Here is a 13,083-nt window from a genome sequence, read left to right as displayed (position 1 = left end):
CTTCTCCGGTAGCTTGAGATCTAACCAAATCTCGGATCGTCTTCTCTGCTCAGATCTGCAATGGCTTTTGGGGGTGTGGAGGTGACTGCTAAGAAATCTCGAGGATCTCTTGTTTACAGACAAAAAAATGGTTATGGTGGTGGCTCTTATTGAGAACAACAACCCTTAATAAGGAGGTGGAGACCTCCTTATATAGGGAGCCTCATGGCCACCATCATGGTACCCTAATGGGCCTAGCCCAGTTAGGGTTACCTCCACAAAACCCCCTCAGCCCAATAATATTGTATTAGTCCATATAATAAAATAAGCCAGACATAATAAATTAAGGTCGTAAGCCGGGTTTAGTACCATACCCCACAAGCCCCCCAAGTCCAGTGTTGCTCCTAGGCGTGCAAGCGTTTAGGTGGAGCGCTGGACTTCATAAGGTGTGTTAGGATATGAGGCGGTTTTTTCCCCTTTCTTCGGCCTTGTCTTTATTTTCTTTGAGTTTTGAGAGGTTTTCTCCATGATGGTGACATGTTGTGATCCTTATGATAATAATGGTGCACTGGCATGAATAAGATATAGCACGCATCATAACAATAGTGGCGCGGGGCCTGATAAAAGATAGAGTGCGCATCTCGATAATAATGTAATGCAACTTGCGCGCGAGGCAGCTTACGAGCTATAAAAATAATGAAGCTTGTGCGCGAGACAACTTACGAGCTATAAAAATAATGAAGCTTGCGTGCGAGGCGACTTACAAGCTATAAAATAATGAAGCATGCGCGAGTTGCGGCTTATGAGCTATAATATGATGATAATGACTGGCCCACAAGGGCCTCTTCTACGCAGGATGACTATCCCGGCTTGTCTTCAAAATAATAATGGAGGCACAAACGGCCAGATAATAATAATAATGTCATAGGTGCTTGTGCGACTCGTAGCCGAATCTGCAAAAACATATCAACTAAAAGTGGATGTATTACAAAGTTCCCATCCTCGGGCAAATTATGAGGTGTGCCCAACCTACGTTGGCGCGTGGCCGTTTGGGATATTATTAGGCTCCCGACCTTTATGTTTGGCGCGTGGCCGTTTGGGATATTATTAGGCTCCCGACCTTTATGTTTGGCGCGTGGCCATGTGGGATATTATTAGGCTCCCGACCTTTATGTTTGGCGCGTGGCCATGTGGGATATTATTAGGCTCCCGACCTTTATGTTTGACGCGTGGCCATATGGGTTTATAAGGATTCCCAACCTTTAAGTGTGGCGCGTAGCCGTTTGGGATATTATTAGGCTCCCGACCTTTATGTTTTTGGCGCGTGGCCGTTTGGAATATATTATTAGGCTCCCGACCTTTATGTTTGGCGCGTGGCCATGTGGGATATTATTAGGCTCCCGACCTTTATGTTTGGCGCGTAGCCATATATTTTGCATTAATATAAGCACTTTTTGTGCCATTTCATGCAAATCCTATATACTCATACATCAAGAAATCACCTTCATTCATCATACGAAAGACATCCAGATCGCTTTTTCAGTCCACGATGATGGTGGTAGTGAATTTCATCCATGCGGAAGCGTGACGAGCCCCGGTAGTAACCCGCAAAAGTTGTTTACGGACGCGGAATGGCGCGAATCAACCCGCTATGGAACTCCCGTGATCTGCGGGAGCCAGAAATGACCCGCGATACATCCATGATGGCTGAAGTTAACTTGTGGGAGTGCGCATGCGGCTCTTTATGGTTGCTAGTTGATCCTCGTGAGTGCCCAGATGACACGCCGTTAGTGTTTCATGGTGGCACTGCGCCGGGGCTGGAATATCTGAGCGCGCACGCATGGCGGAGAGTTGAGCGCGCACGCATGGCGGAGAGTTGAGCGCGCACGCATGGCGGGAGTTGACCGCGCATGCATGGCGGAGAGTTGAGCGCGCATGCATGGCGGAGAGTTGAGCGCGCATACATGGCGGCGAGTTGAGCGCGCATGCATGGCGGCGGAGTGGTGATCCAAGGTCGCGTATGCATGGCGGCTGAAAGTTGAGCGCGCATGCATGGCGGAGAGTTGAGCGCGCATGCATAGCGGGAGTTGACCGCGCATGCATGGCGTTGGAATCTTTCATAGGTGGTGGAATGTGATACGCGACTACGCGCAAGCATCATGGCGGTGCGCATGTAGAGTGGCGAAAGGGTTGATCTGCGACTGCGGTGGCAGAATGTTGATCCGCGGTGTTGATACGTGGGGGGCTTGTATTTCACCCTGCTATAGTGGCGCTGTTGCGTTACAGTGGCGCTGTTGGTATGCTAGTGTGTATGTGATCCGCGGTGGCGGGTGTTAATCCGCTGTACCTGTTTTTGTCCGCCTATGCGCATGAGAAAGCGGTTGACACGCCGTGAATGGAATACAAATAACAAGCATGGTGGTCTTCGTGATGGCGGCCTTCATGTCTTCCCGCTTGAACAGTGATGCGGATGCAAGAAACCAAATTTTGGAGGCGCCCATCCATAATGACGCGGTGTTGTTCCGCGACGGCGCCCACGCATGTGGCGCAGTGTTCTTTTGTGACGTGATTGCGTAGTGGTGATCCGCAAGTATGATGGCGGTGTGTTGTTTATCGATGCGCATGCACGGTGGCGAGGTGTTGGATCGCGATGGTGCGGTGCTCGGCGCCAGCGCGCATGCGTGATGGCGCGCTGCTGCTTCATAGCGGTGGAACTCATGCATGGTGGCATGCACCATGGCGGCCAGATGGTTATCCGTGGTGGCGTGTACGCGTGGTGGCGTAATGACATTACCCGGTGGCGAGGTTCACTTGTCGTGGTGCGCATGAATGTTAGCATTGTATTGAACCACGGCGAGCGCATTCGCGGTGGCGGAGAGTTGTGCCACGGTGATCATCACAACTTGCGGCTTGTTTGCCGGAGTAGGAGGCGGCGTGGACTCTAATTGCCCGCCATGTTTTTGTTTTTTCCGGTGATAGGTTTTTCAATGAAATTCTTGGATGATGATAAGAAAATTGGAAACTGGACCCACCGGGTAATTAGGATCCTACCTCCACTAGTCCCCCTAGTCCAGTGCTGCTCCTGGGCGTGCAAGCGGTTAGTTGGAGTTCTGGACTTATTAGGAGTGCTTGTACGATTTTTTGGACCCGGTGCTTCCCAAATGTACCTTTTTGCCTATGTATACTTTGCTTCGGGTTATAAGAGGTTTAATCATGATGGCGTGTTGAGCGGAGCGGAGCCGAGTTCGGTCTTGTATTCGGCGCGAAGCCGTATGGGTTTATGAGGATTCGCAACCTTTAAGTTTGGCGCGCGGCCGATGGCCGTATGGGTTTATGAGGATTCCCAACCTTTAAGTTTGGCGCGCGGCCGATGGCCGTATGGGTTTATGAGGATTCCCAACCTTTAAGTTTGGCGCGTGGCCTTGTGAGTTTATGAGGATTCCCAACCTTTAAGTTTGGCGCGTGGCCTTATGGGTTTATGAGGATTCCCAACCTTTAAGTTTGGCGCGTATGTTACCCGCGGTGATCGTGTCGGAGCTTTAACTTGGCCTGCGGGAGCCGTACCTGACCGGCCATTTCTTTGCTCAAAGCGTACATGTGATCCGCAAAGCCGGGTTTGACCCGCGGAAGCTTTCTTGTGACCCGCAGAGGTTGTACTTAAGCTGCTGGAGTTTCTCGCCATGACCCGCGGAGGTCAGATTTGATCCGCGGTTGCGCGTTAGTGACCCGCGGAATGTGAGGTTGGTCTCTTCCAACATTTAAGTTGCCCGCTAGAGTTATTCATTGATCCGCGGGAGTTCACAATGTGATCCGCCAATTATTATTTAGCGCGTGCGGCATGCTATGGCGGAGTTGAATCGCCGGAGCATGCATGCGGCTTGTTTGTTTCTCGAACGGCGTGGAGGTTGATGTTGATTGCGGAAGCTAAAGTTGACCCTTGAGGCTTTGTGCCTTTGTTTCGCGGGAACTTTGCTTGCGGAAGCAGAAGTTGATTGCGGAAGCTAAAGTTGACCCTTAAGGCTTTGATAACGCCACGCGGGAACTTTGCTTGCGGAAGCAGAAGTTGACCCTTGAGGCTTTGATTGTGCCTTGCGGGAACTTTGCTTGCGGAAGCAGAAGTTGATTGCGGAAGCTAAAGTTGACCCTTAAAACTTTGATAACGCCACGCGGGAACTTTGCTTGCGGAAGCAGAAGTTGACCCTTGAGGCTTTGATTGTGCCTTGCGGGAACTTTGCTTGCGGAAGCAGAAGTTGATTGCGGAAGCTAAAGTTGACCCTTAAGGCTTTGATAACGCCACGCGGGAACTTTGCTTGCGGAAGCAGAAGTTGACCCTTGAGGCTTTGATTGTGCCTTGCGGGAACTTTGCTTGCGGAAGCAGAAGTTGATTGCGGAAGCTAAAGTTGACCCTTAAGGCTGATAACGCCACGCGGGAACTTTGCTTGCGGAAGCAGAAGTTGACCCTTGAGGCTTTGATTGTGCCTTGCGGGAACTTTGCTTACGGAAGCAGAAGTTGATTGCGGAAGCTAAAGTTGACCCTTAAGACTTTGATAACGCCACGCGGGGATTTTGCTTGCGGAAGCAGAAGTTGACCCTTGAGGCTTGATTGTGCCTTGCGGGAACTTTGCTTGCGGAAGCAGAAGTTGATTGCGGAAGCTAAAGTTGACCCTTAGCGTTCATAAAGCTTCATTCGCAACGTGGAAGCAAAAAATGACCCGCATGAGATTATAGTTGATCCGCGGGGAGCGATTTTGATCCGCGGTTGATTGAAGTTGACATGCGGGGGCTATGGCGGAGAGTAATCGCCGGGAGCGCGCATGCAACCCGCTGTGGCGGAGAGTAATCGCCGGGAGCGCGCATGCAACCCGCTATGGCGGAGGGTATAATTTATTTGAAACCCCAAAATGGGATAATATTGATGGCTATTATTTTGAGGCTGTACACAGCCTGTCATTCTCCTAGAAGATGCCTTTCCACATGAGTCAAAGATATGCAAATATGATGGTACCCACTGCAAAAAGAGTTGTACCTGTGTATTCCTTTTTTACACCCAATTTTTGCTTTGTGACTATAGATCTAGAACTTATTCCAGCATTGAACACTGAAAAATCAGATCTGGATCCGGCATCCATTGCGTATGAACGCAGATCTAGAGAGACAAACAAGAATATCGAACGTAACTGTTGCTCAAACGGAATCAGATCTGAAGGAATTAGACCCAGATCTAATCTCCGTCACTCTAGAAACACAGATCTGGACATGAAACGGGGAAGATTGAGGAGTGGTTCGTTACCGTCCCACGGATGGCGCCAATGAAGAAACATGAAATGAATCTGACCTGATCCATGACGATGTTCCCTGGTCTTCGAGATGAACGAACCACGACTCGATCTTCTTCTCCGGTAGCTTGAGATCTAACCAAATCTCGGATCGTCTTCTCCGCTCAGATCTGCAACGGCTTTTGGGGGTGTGGAGGTGACTGTTAAGAAATCTCGAGGATCTCTTGTTTACAGACACAAAAATGGTTATGGTGGTGGCTCTTATTGAGAACAACAACCCTTAATAAGGAGGTGGAGACCTCCTTATATAGGGAGCCTCATGGCCACCATCATGGTACCCTAATGGGCCTAGCACAGTTAGGGTTACCTTCACAAAACCCCCTCAGCCCAATAATATTGTATTTGCCCATATAATAAAATAAGCCAGACATAATAAATTAAGGTCGTAAGCCGGGTTTAGTACCATACCCCTACACATATATATATATACTTACAAGTTGATCAGGTGGTAAAAATTAATCACCGGCGGGTTATGTCCACCTTGTATAAGTTGTTCCGGTGGTGGAGAAGGGTTAGGTATGGGAGATTTGGATATATAGAAGAAAATGGGGTAGGTGTGAATTTCACGTGTGTACCTACCCGTTTCTCAAGCCCACCATTAGGCTGAGGGGTGTGGGGGGGCGCGAGAGGGGGCGCGAGTGGGGGCTCCAGCCAATAATATTGTGACGTGTGGCAGAGAGAGAAACTTGATAAGATGGGTGTTGGAGTCCCCGCTCGCGCCCCTAACCCTGGTGTGGAGGGGCGCGAGAGGGGGCGCGAGCGGTTTTTTTTTTATTTTTTTATAAATGTATTAAAAAAACGTATTATTAAAAAAACGTATTATAAATGCCGGATAATCAATTTGCAGTTTTACACCAACATAATATTATTTGGTTTGAATACTACCCTTTCATGGCTATGTATTATTATTATTATTATTATTCCTGGACTGGTCCGGCCGTCCGGCCAGTTTATTATTTCACTTAATTTTTTTCAACCTTTTCATTGCTTTTAAAAAACATGTGTGTTAAAACCAAGACAAATGGATGACTTTATATGTCATTAAAATTAATAAGATAAATCAAGTAGTTAAAAAAAAAAAATAAATCACAATACTTCATTTATGGCCTCAGCTTCTTCTTCTTCGTTCAGATCACAAACCACCACCCTTTATCCTACTTCTTCTTCGTTCAGCTCACAAAAAAAAAATAAATCACAATAACTCAGTCATTCACGCATCCCAAGCCTCCTTCACGCTACCCCCAGCCGCTACCCCTCTTGCGCCTGCCTCTTTTTCCGCGCTCGCGCCCCTCTCGCGCCCCTCTCGCGCCTCGGTGGTGTGGTGCTCGCGCCCCGGGGCGCGAGCGGCTGGCCTCTTGCGCCCTTTCTCGCGCTCCACACCCCTCAGCCTTATATATATTTATGATTGCTATCAAACCTTTATTTTAAATTGTCTAATTATGTATTTAAAGTTTCTAGAAACCATAAAATACTTGTTTCAAAGTGAGATTATAAAACTGACCGGTTGATTATTTTTATCTTATAGGCTTGTCTGGTATGGGGGTATTGAAGTGACAAAAGTATAGAATTTAATGAATTATTATTTATGTTGTTTGGTACATGAGAAAAGATGCGGGGATGGAATACAAATGATAAAAATGTCCCAACTTAAAATAAATGAACATTACCAAAAAATGGTCATGGCGATGATGGTGATGGCAGTGGTGGTCAAGTGATGGCAGCGACAATGGTGGTGGTGGCGGCGATGATCGTTAGGTAACGGTGGTGAGCAGATGATGGTGTTGGTCAGGTGACTATGTCGAGAAAGAAATATAAAAAAAAGAAAAGAAAAAGAAGCAAGGGGTTTGATGAAATGATTTTAATAAAGCTACAAGAAACAATAAATATAAAAATGAAAGGACAATCTATTATCAAGCTCACATAGTCACATGACTTCGTGGCTTCATGCTTACTAAAAAACTAAAAGAACTAAATTATGAAATTAAACCTTGGAGATCCTGAAGTATACCAATTTAACAAAAGGAAGCTACAAGCCTCATGAACAAAGACAATGAATTGAAGGTGGGAAATTCGGATCTCACATAAAACGACCGAGAATTAAATCGGTAAGATAATAATTTAAATTAAAAAAAAAACACCCTACCATTTAAAGAAGAGGGTAATCGGTATTGAAAGTCGTCGTACGACAATCTTTATTTCAAAAGAGACACCTTATTGTTCCATCAACCACCAACTTTAATAGGGTATATAATGTTAACTAGCTTTTAAACAAGTGTATTACACGGGATTTGTCAAATAAAAAAATTAATAAAATCCACTATCTGAAATAAAGACATGAAATTAAAGATAAAAAGAATGTTATATATAGTACAAACAATAAGAATGCTATAATCTCAAATTTACATTCATATGGAAAACATAAAAACGAATTAAATATTGCTATGAGTTCAATACCACTATGAGTTCGAAGAAGCAGTAAAAACATATTTAAACGGATTCACAACAATAATAAAACAAAACAAAAAATTAGAAGTACATAAAATGATTTCGTACATGTCATGTGAAAGTAATTGCTATGAAAAGTGGTTTTTGTATATTTCTTTTGTTGAAATTGAATGTGATAAGCGTTTAGGAAGTCACATAAAAAAAAAAAAAAAAGGAATTGACTGTTTCCAACTCGGATTTATAATTTTTCAGCAAAAAAATATGAATTGTAGGACAACAAATTTTTTAGTTATAATTAACATGGTTTTAATGTTTAAAAGTTTTTTTTAAATGATTATGTTTAGAATATTGAATTAAAGATTCAAAATTAAATAATCATATGATTGAATACTTAATTAAATAGCATAAATAAATCTTTATACATATATGAAGTGAGAAGTTTTGTATAATTCAAACTGACTTCACGAGTCCTCCTTATTGTTAAAAATATTGAATTTTTAATGAAAACTAAGGTATACAATATGCATTAAGCGTAATTATATTTTAAATATTAAATTGTTGTAAATGGTCATTAATGTGGTCATATATATTGAAAATGTGGTAACTTGTGTGTCAAATTATTTTTACCCATGACACATGAATAACATGAATTAAGGAGAAGAGAGATTAGAAGATTTATGCTATGATTGAATGTGGTTAGGACAACTAAGCATCATTATTTTTGTTTATTAGTATAGTAAGATTATAAAAACTAATATACTTATTTTTCTAAAAAAAAAAGTCCTCAACCCAATTTTCGTATATATTCCTAATCATATAATAAAAAAGATTCATCGACCTAACCAAAGTTTGCTATATAAAAATTGCTTACTTTTTTTTGAATGCATATACTTTAAAATACCTAAAATCAAAACGTGTTACTCATTACATCAAATTTTGATAACTTACATTAACTTTTTTGTAAAAATAAAAATGAATAAAAATACCATCTTTTCTTAACAAATTTAAGTGCAACAAGTTATTGTTTAAATAATTTTATGAGTAAGGATTATAGATAGCTTACGTTGTTGTTTTTACGAACGACTAAATTTTAGCGTTCTATAAGATTTAAACTTTTGAACACATTACCTCCTATTCCACACTACAACCATATTTTATAGATAACTTGAGTGAATTAGTATATCCCAAAATTGAGTTAACAATTTTTATTTATTTTATTTTTTGTGTTTGGATATTTTAAAACCTTTTATATACGAAGATAGTTTTAACGACTTTCATAAAATAAAAAAGTTATGTTACTTTTAATAAATGATTAGCCTGAATTCTTACATAGGCTTTTAATAAATCAGACTTTAGTTTATATGCTTATACTGTTTATAATGGGCTAACCCAAAACAAGTTCACAAGCATGAAGTAAACATGTCTAGCCCGACCAGTTCTCTGTCTTTGCCCCCAAAATCAAAGTAACTGGAAATAGTTTTACACCAAAAAAAAATATTTTTGAATGGCCAAATATTATTAAAACCAAAATAAAGACTATTTACAAGACAAAAGCAGCCCAAAAAGAAAATAGAAGGAAAATAAACAACCAAAAACAAAGAAGAATCAATTAAATTAGAAAACTCACGAAGTTGAATCAGTGTACCACTTGTCCCACTCAAGGCTTGTCCGTTTGCTCCTTTTCTTGATCCACAAAAAGGAAGCCGATTTGATGTCATTTACTATTTTAGATACTACAAGGGGGACATTATTGAAAATTGAATCATTTGTTGATAATCAAATCATGCAACACGTTATCACCGAAATAGATTGAACCACCTTACACAACCCTTTTTTTATGATTGTACTAGGATAAACAAGTATCTCGTCCACTTATTCGAAATTAGGATGTCTAGGCAACTTAACCCAATCATGTATTATCACCATGTCTCCTTAATTACCTTACATTGACAAATAGATGTGTTGAGGTTTTGGTACTAGTTTTGCAAAACACACACTACTCGTCCCCCACCATTATAACCCTTAATGAAAGCTTATTTTCAGTTGCAATTTGATCCATTAACATTCTCCAAACAAAACAATTGATCTTAATGGGGACCCAATTAAACCACAAATTCAAGTCTTGCACCTAAAGGTTTTAAAGTCGGATATCCAGACCTTTCGGATAGTGGATTTCAATATCCGACTCTGAATCCAAAATTTCGGATATCCGACCGGATAATGAATCGGATATCCGAAAATCTAAAAAAAGGAAATAAAAAATTAAAGAACTACTTATAAAAATATTTTGGATATCTGAAATATCCGGAAAATTAACCGAAATATCCGAATATTACCCGAAATATCCAAAAAATTATCCGAAGCATACAAAAACTATCCAAAGTATCTGAAATTTATAAATAATATTTATTTAATAATTAAAAAATATTTCGGATAGTTCGGATGTCTGAACTATCCGATAATTTTCCAAATTACTATCCGAATCTGAATCCGAAAATTCAGATATCTCGGATACCCGAAATTTCGGATATCCAAATTTTCGAATATTTCGGATATGAAATCGGATTCGGATTTAGATTCAGATTTTTTTAACACCGATACCTGCACCTTGTGATAATAATTATCTAGTTCCCATCTAAAAGATTTCACCAGAAATTCTGAACATATATCATCCTTCATCCGAATCTTTCATAGCCACGTATCCGGGTTTAAAGACAACACCACAGACAAGATGAGATTAAAAGAATGATTGAAATCAGTCTATATATGGGTCTGGTTTAGTCTGCTCGCCACCTCCATTTCTAAATAATACCATTATCAAATATCAATCCACTCATAGCAATAATTAAAGAAATTGGTATCAAAGATATTTCATAATATTATTGAAAGATCGTTCAATACATATAAAGCAAAGGAATGCAAAAGGAAATTATAAGGACATATCCTTAAATCAAGGAGTTTAAATAAGGATGAAATATATGACTAAAATATGATTTCCAAGACTCCCCCTCAAGTTGGCGCATGTAAGTTTCGAATGCCCAACTTGTCAAGAAGCAACCGTAGAGAAGGTGATCCGAGGGGTTTGGTTAACAAGTCAGCAATTTGCTGTTTTGAATTAACATGCATAGGGGTAATTATCTTCTCTTCAATACGTTCCTGAACAAAGTAGCAATCCATTTCAACATGCTTTGTTCGTTCATGAAAAACGAGGTTGTTTACTATGTGCCTTGCCGCTTGGTTGTCACAAAATATTGGCGTGGGGTTGTCGGGAGGTACATCCAACTCTTTGAGTAACCAACGGACCCATAATATCTCGCTTACTCACGTGGCCATGGCACGATATTCAGCCTCGGCGGAGGAACGTGATACTAACGACTGTTTCTTGGATTTCCAAGAAATTGGAGTCCCGCCCAATAAAAGTAAATATCCCGTCCTAGACCTTCAACTAAACGGACACCCGAGCCAATCTGAATCACTATAAGCAACAAGTTTCATACCCCCTTCTTTGGATAAAAGAATTCCTTGACCAACGAATTGACTTCTTGTGTGTTCTTCTTGGATCTCCAACGAATTGACTTAAGATATTCACTGAGTAGGTTACATCTGGTCGAGTAGCTTGTAAGTAAAGCAAACGACCTACAAGTCGCCGATACTGATTTGCATCAACCTTTTCTTCTTCTTCTCCTTTGTCAAGTTTCACATTTGGTTCCATAGGAAATGAACTAGGCCGGCATCCCAGCAACCCACTCTCCTCGAGGATATCTAAAGTATACTTTCACTGACTAAGAACCAAGCCTAAGTTCTTGCAACCTCAATTCCCAAGAAATATTTCAAAGTGCCAATATCCTTTATACTAAATTCTTTGTCAAGATGGGACTTTGTTTGTTCTATCAGTTTCACATGGTTTCCCACAATGATCACATCATCAACATATATGAGGGCTGCCACAAACACATTAGTATCCTTGTAGAGGAACAACGAAGGATCAACTTTTGACTGTTTGTAACCAAGGGAAACTAGCGACTTGGTGAATTTATGATACCAATTTCGAGACGCTTGCTTTAAACCATATATGGATTTCTTGAGCGTACAAACTCTTGTCTCATTCTTGTTCGCAAATCCTTGTGGGATTTTCATATAAACCTCTTCCTCCAAGTCTCCGTGTAAAAAGGCATTGTTAACGTCAAGTTGTTGGATTTTCCAGCCTTGTTTAACGGCTATTGCAAGAAGAGTCCTTACGGTTACCAATTTAGCTACCAGGGAAAAAGTGTCATGGTAGTCCACACCCTCTATTTGTGTGAAACCCTTCGCTACGAACCTTGCTTTGTATCTTTCGACGTCTCCGTTTGGTTTAAATTTAACTTTGTATACCCATTTTGAATCGATCGCCTTCTTCCCTTTTGGTAAGTTCTCAAGTGTCCACGTTTCATTTTGTTCGAGTGCTCGAATTTCTTTCTTCATTGCTTCCCTCCATTTTTCACTTTGTGCCGCTTGCGAAAACGTTTTCGGCTCATCATGAGTTGTTATGGCGGATAAGAAAGCTTTATGAGTATTAGAAATTTTTTCATACGAAACATAATGAGATAATGGATGTACCGTGGAGTCTTGATCGGAGTCAGGTGGTGTTTGGTCAATTGAAGGGGGGAGTTGTACTTGATAATCTTTTAAGTACTTTGGAATTGTTCTTTGCCTTTTTTGTCTTCCTTCTTATAGTTCACGATTTTCAATAGTAGTATCATGTTGGTGTGTTTCATTTGTATCACCTTGCATGTCTTGATTATTTTCTTCAGAATGTTCAAGTATAGTTTCATGCACTATGGGTTCCACTTCAACAGGATGTTCAAGTGTAGTTTCATGTACTATGGGGTCCACTTCAACATGTGAATTGTCTTCATTTAAAGGCACATGCACTCCCCCTGTAGCCATATGCTCAATTGTATGGTTATGGAATTGGCAATCATGACATTGAGTAATTGGGTTGGTGTGCTCAAAAATTTCGGGTTCAAGACACTTGATTTTCGGTTCTACCTTAGAAAAAGGAAATGTATTTTCGGCAAATCTTACATCTCTAGTCACCACCATTTTTCTTTGTTCGAGATCGTAAAGTTTATAGCCCTTTTGACCATAAGGATAACCCAAAAATACACCCGGCTTTCCTCTTGGTTCGAATTTGTCCCCATTCGTTTCTGTATTTCTATAGTAGGCCAAGCAACCAAATATCCTCATGTGGTCATATTCGGGAACTCGACCCAACAAAATCTCATAAGGAGTTTTGTTGTCAATGGTCTTGGAGGGTAAGCGGTTTACTATGTACCTGGCGGTT

At 41.2% G+C, this 13,083-nt stretch overlaps 1 protein-coding gene across 1 annotated transcript in view; it reads right to left on the bottom strand.

The window, feature by feature from the left end:
• Positions 1-5,898, bottom strand: part of LOC143623471 (protein DETOXIFICATION 24-like) — a 34,823-nt gene extending 28,925 nt beyond the window's left edge. Inside the window, exon 1 of the mRNA XM_077094371.1 lies at positions 5,750-5,898. The gene's annotated coding sequence lies outside the window, so the exon portion shown is untranslated. The remainder of the gene's footprint in view (positions 1-5,749) is intronic.
• Between the last annotated feature and the right edge of the window lie 7,185 nt (positions 5,899-13,083).

This window comes from Bidens hawaiensis, unplaced genomic scaffold, assembly GCF_021521415.1.
Source record: "Bidens hawaiensis isolate Kalapana, Puna unplaced genomic scaffold, B.hawaiensis_p1.1 tig00003469_1, whole genome shotgun sequence".
Classification (NCBI taxonomy): domain Eukaryota; kingdom Viridiplantae; phylum Streptophyta; class Magnoliopsida; order Asterales; family Asteraceae; genus Bidens; species Bidens hawaiensis.
Note: the sequence above shows the minus strand (reverse complement) of the source record. Positions and strands in the feature narration are given on the sequence as shown.